Consider the following 6,386-nt stretch of genomic DNA (forward strand, 5'->3'; position numbering starts at 1 on the left):
CATTTTATATAAATGGAATCATATAATATATGATATATGACAATGAAAACAGAACGGATAAAATGTTGGTATCTGATCCAAAGTTAGAAAAGAAATATTACAATTCTCCAAAATACAGAAAAGATATTTGCTCTATATCATAACTTAGGTGAGAAAAGGCAAAAACTGTTCAAACTACTTTTTTTTTTTTTTTTTCGGAACGCGGGCCTCTCACTGTTGTGGCTTCTCCCGTTGCGGAGCACAGGCTCCGGATGCGCAGGCTCAGTGGCCATGGCTCACGGGCCCAGCTGCTCCGCGGCATGTGGGATCTTCCCGGACCGGGGCACGAACCCCTATCCCCCGCATCGGCAGGCGGACTCTCAACCACTGCGCCACCAGGGAAACCCCCTGTTCAAACTACTCTTGATCGAGTTTTTTTTACAAAGAAATAAAACACTTGATTTCTCAATGTTACTAAAATTTTAAATCATGGCATAGTGAATATTAGTTCTATTTTTTTTCAATTTTACTCTACATTTATAATTAAGGATAAGAGAATTTTCAATGTTTTGACAAAAATTTTAAACATCACAGGCAATTTTAATTTTTCCTATTGATTATTAAGATTGCTTTGCATAGTTTTAGCTTGCATGGACTATTTTTAATAGTCCTACATGCAAAGGGAGGATTGCCTGTAGTTGATACACTGTTGCTTATTGGTATAAATTTATGTACATTTATTATTTAAAATAATTTAATATTATTAATGCTTTTCTACATTAAACTTCAAGCTTCTGTGCCTGGCCCACAGGAGTTGCTTAATTTTATACATAAATATTTTCTTTTTCTTGAATACCTCATTTCATTATGTTTATATTTACTTCTGGATACAGCCTTTACCTTATATGTTGGTAAAATAAATGCTTTAAAATTTTCCAGTTTTTAAACAGTATTGTAAACGTTCTGCTCACCAGTGTGTGTGTGTGTGTGTGTGTGTGTGTGTGTGTAAAATAGAAATGGTTTAATCTAAAATTTCTTTTTTCCCCCCTGCTCACTCTGAAAGGAAAGCAATTACCAATCACCTACTTTCTAAAAATTGAAACTTCAACATATTAAAAAATACTATGATATATAAGAAGATAATTTAGAATGATCTCTAGATACAAAGTAGTCAAAAATCAACAGCTTTTCTTTATAATAGCATTCCAGTTAGAAATGGAAATTTTAAAAAATTTATAGTAACAACAAATTATAAATTACCAAGTATAAGTTAAACAAGAAAGGTGAAACACTTATCTCAGGAAAACTATACAATTTTACTGAAGGACATAAAACAAAAGCTGGAATACAAAGACATACCATGCTCCTGGGTGGGAAGATATAATATAAAGCTGTCAATATTTCTCGGAATAACATGTAAATTGTATATGATTCCAAACAAAATTCCAATAGAGCATTTGGGGGGGATCTATTTTTGATCTGAAGGGAAAAAATGTGATAATTACCAAGAAATTATTGAAAAAGAATAATAGGGAACACCTAACATATACTAAATATACCAAAATATAAAGCAACAGTAGTTAGTAGTTTCAGTAGAATAAACAAATAGATCAAAGGAATAAAAAAGAACCCAGAAATAGACTTGTGTACATATGGGAGTTAAGTGTATAATAAATGGAGCATTTAAAATCAGTGAGAAAAGGACGGCTCCTTGAATATATTGCATTGGGACTAGATTTCCATTAAAAATATGGTTATGACTATTCTGCATAGCAAATGCAAAAGCATTTTCAGATGAATTAAAGATCTAAATGCAAACACACAAAGCAACTAGAAATGATTAGAAAAATAGAGGTGATTTATATAACTTTAGGGTAAGGTAAAGAAGTCAGAATGTCTAAAGGAAAATACTGACAGATTCAACTATGTGACATTTTATTTTATATATGTTTTTCTTAGTCAGACTTTATGTACAGGGGGTTGAGTTAATCACAAGCCTCGTTTTATGGCACGTTAATATTATTAGGGAGTGTGAGGCACCTCTTTTGTTTTTACATATGTACATATGTATTTGTGTATTGTTATTTATCCCTTTTTATTTTCTCCTCTCTCTATATAAGTAACCATTCTAATTTTTTTTTTTTTTTTTTTTTTGCGGTACGCGGGCCTCTCACTGTTGTGGCCTCTCCAGTTGCGGAGCACAGGCTCCGGACGCGCAGGCTCAGTGGCCATGGCTCACGGGCCCAGCCGCTCCGCGGCATGTGGGATCTTCCCGGACGGGGGCACGAATCCGTGTCCCCTGCATCGGCAGGCGGACTCTCAACCACTGCGCCACCAGGGAAGGCCCATTCTAATATTTTAAATGCATATTCTGTGTTTGTATTGCTCTAACACGGATAACATTGCTTAGAATACATGCCTCTAATTATGTAAATTGTATCATTACAGCTCTCATCTTGTTTCTTATTCTTTTATATTTTTCTCTCTCAGCACTATGTTTTAAAGATCCATATTGCTGTGTTTACAGTTAGCCTGGTGCTTCTTCTGGCTGCATTAGTACTCTGTGCATTTACCGTATTTTTCTCATTCTCTCCCCTGCCATGAGCATCCAGATTGCTTCCGACATCCAACTACAACAAACAATACTTCCATGAATATCCTTGTGCATGAAACCTTATGGACATGGATGGGGATTTCTTTGGGATAAATACTCAGATGTGGAATAGCTGAACCACAGGGTATTACAGACTTAATTTGGCCAAGTGCCAGATTGCTCTCCAAAATGGCTGTACTGGTAGAATACACTTCCATCAGCAGTTCATTAAGGCCAATATCCCCCAATTTTCCTAACAAGTATAAAATGATCTCATTAATTTGTTTACAAAGATATATTTTAAATGAGTGTCCTATAGACAGCATATATACTTGGGTCTTACATTTTTATCTAGTCTGACAATATCTGCCTTTTATTTTGAATTCTCAAACAAATTACATTAGATATAATTATGAATTTGATTGGGTTTGCATCTACCATCTTGCTATATGCTTTCTATTTGCTCCAAATGTTCTTTGATCCCTTTTTCTTTTTCTGCCTTTTGAATTTACTGAATATTTTTTATTACATTTATCTCTACTATTGACTTATTAGCTCTGCACTTTTTTTTTTAACCGTTGCTCTAGAGTTTTCCTCATGCATGTTTAACATAAAACAGGCTATTGCCAAATAACTTCATATTCAATATAAAAGCCTTATTATAATATACTTTCATTTCCCCACTGGGTAGCTAGTTGGCAGCTAGTATGGGGTCGCTCTGGATATTCTGTCCTTAAGAAGGCCAACTATGGGTATCTAAGAACTTCATTGGTTTATGGATTCTCCAGAAGAATTTGGGAGTTTAGTCATGGAGTACACACAATAGCTGTCTCTGTGTAATGTCTGCCTGGGTCCTTGTTAGCCCCACCCTTCGGCTGCACCACTTTCCTCACAGGAATTTCTCAGCTTCCCCCTTTTTGGTCAAATGAGCCCCAGGTGAAACAGCTTTGTCCATAACGGGTTAGGCTCTTCTTGACACAGTCTTATCAGTTGAGTGTCAGCTTGGGATAATGGGATGGCTACACAGCAACATTTTCACACCTGGTTATTTTCACACCTGGTGGAGGAGGGCACAAAGGGATGAGGACAGCCACAGATATTAACAGAAAATTGGGAACGTAAAGCCTAGCAAGAAAAGTAGCTTCACTAAATTTAAATAAGCTGTTTTTGATGTGCCTGTCTTGATGGAGTATTTTAACTGTTATTTGGTTTATCATCAAAACTAAATTATGCATCATACATTGCAGTTTTTGAGACTTCTCGCCAGAGTAGAATCCTCATAGAAATCAGTGAAATCAGGACTTCCCCGTGGCGCAATGGTTAAGAATCCTCCTGCCAATGCAGGAGACATGGGTTTGAGCGCTGGTCCGGGAAGATCCCACATGCTGCGGAGCAACTGAGCCCGTGCACCACAACTCCTGAGCCTGCGCTCTAGAGCGCGCGAGCCACAACTACTGAAGCCTGCGCTGCTAGAGCCTATGTTCTGCAACAAGAGAAGCCACCGCGATGAGAAGCCGGTGCACCACAACAGAGTAGCCCCTGCTCGTCACAACTAGAGAAAGCTCCCATGCAGCAATGAAGACCCAACACGGCCAAATAAATAAATATTTTTAAAAAAAGAAAAAAAAAGAAATCAGTGATATCCAGTGTCTTAGATCCTTTTTGATAAGTTTTGATATCAGGCTTTGTTTTAAATACTTTGGAAGGTTGGACAACAAATTTAACAGTTGGAAATTGATAGTGTTGCCCACAGAAAAGATTAACGTGAAAGGAGTAAGGAAATGGAGGTGAGATGATTATTAAACCTAAGCTCAAATGTAAATCCTATATCCTGATTACAAGTCTTGATTTGAAGGCCTTGGCGGGACACTGTCTGCACCCAATGTCATCTTGAGTCAGAGAATCTTAATTACAGAATTCACAGGAAGCTGTCTGCTTTGGTCGTGGTCTGTTTCTGGAGCCTTTTAGTGGGTTTCAGGGTCAGGCCTCTAGCAGGTTTGTATGGCCAGGTTGTAGAATCTTAAGTTCTTCTCTCTCCTTCTCCTTTTCCTTCCTGTGGTATAGTATATATAAAACGAATTTTATCATTTTAACCACTTTTAAGTGTATAGTTCAGGGGCATTACTCACATTGTGCAACCATCACCACTATCCACCTCCAGAGCTTTCATCTTCCCAAACTGAAACTCCATATCCATTAAGCACTAACTCCTCATTCCGCCATCTCCCTCCCCACCCCCCTGCCCCATCATCCCCTGGCAACCACCGTTTCTGTGAGTTGACTATTCTAGGTACCTCCTCTAAGTGGAGTCATTCAATATTTGTCTTTTGTGACTGGCTTATTTTACTTAGCATAATGTCCTCAAGGTTCATCCATGTGGTAGTGCTTCTAAACTAGTTAGTCTGTAGAGGTGTATTATTGGTTTCCCTTTTGGATGTGTGGCTGGCAGCTGCTGGGTATATAACTAAGCACATAAATGAGCTAAATAATAATACTCAATGAGATCAGGATGCATCAAGGCAGAATCTGTCAGTAGAGAACTCAAGCCAAGCCTAAAGGTAATTTTAGTAACAATATAGTGAGAGTTCATGGAGATTTTTAAAAAATTTTATTTATTTTTGGCTGCCTTGGGTCTTTGTTGCTGCGCGTGGGCTTTCTCTAGTTGTGGCGAGTGGGGGCTACTCTTTGTTGCCGTGCACGGGCTTCTCACTGCAGTGTCTTCTCTTGTTGCAGAGCATAGGCTCTAGGTGCGCAGGCTTCAGTAGTTGTGGCACGTGGGCTCAGTAGTTGTGGCTCGCAAGCTCTAGAACGCAGGCTCAGGAGTTGTGGCGCACAGGCTTAGTTGCTCTGCGGCATGTGGGATCTTCCCAGACCAGGGATTGAACCTGTGTCTCCTGTATTGGCAGGCGGATTCTTAACCAGTGCACCACCAGGGAAGTCCCCATAGAGATTTTGAGATAAGATCCCATTATCATTCGAGGGAGAGTAAGCTTCTTTGGAAGCTGGGCAGTATTGACTTTAAAATGTCATTAGCTTGCCTTTTTCTTCTTAGAGCTTTGAAAATGATGTGGACTTTTCAGTTAAATGTGAATACTTTGCATACATTTAAAAAATATTTTACCTGTAAAGTGAGCTTTCACTGTTATTCATATTTCCAGGTGGGAAAATGAAATCTTTGTTTTTATATCAGCATGTTAGTCTTTTGGCAAAAGACTGCTTAAATTCAACCAAAATATTTATTTATAAATAATCATTAAAAAATATATATCAAAGCTTGAAACAAAAAAGTGAGATTCATTTGTAAATGTTCAAATGATTCACTAGGTAGGGGTTTCAGTTCTTGCCCTACAGCTTCAGTTTATTAGGGGTTTATAAAAATTACAAATAATGGAAGATTTTATCAATAAGGTTTTTTTCCTTCTAGAAACTAGATTACATAACTATCTTTCTATTGACTGTAAATGTTTAGTCTCTTTTGGATGAAAACCAGTAAGAGTCACTAGTTTGCATAATAATAGAAAATGCATTTTCTTCATTGGTTTTAAGCTTAATAATGAGATTTTTTTTTGATGTTGGATAATCTCCAATAATTTTCTTGGGCTTCACAAAGAAGGTAGAAAACTCCTTTATTTTTGTAGCATGGCAAATTCATAAGCAACTTTAAAGGCATAATATCTACTATTAAGTATATAGATGTTAATTCTTTTTTTTTTTTTTGTGGTATGCAGGCCTCTCACTCTTGTGGCCTCTCCCGTTGCGGAGCACAGGCTCCAGACGCACAGGCTCAGTGGCCATGGCTCACAGGCCCAGCCGC

This window comes from Delphinapterus leucas, chromosome 9 (genome assembly GCF_059928025.1).
Source record: "Delphinapterus leucas isolate spDelLeu-1000000601 "Yukka" chromosome 9, BTC_Dleu_Yukka2, whole genome shotgun sequence".
NCBI lineage: Eukaryota > Metazoa > Chordata > Mammalia > Artiodactyla > Monodontidae > Delphinapterus > Delphinapterus leucas.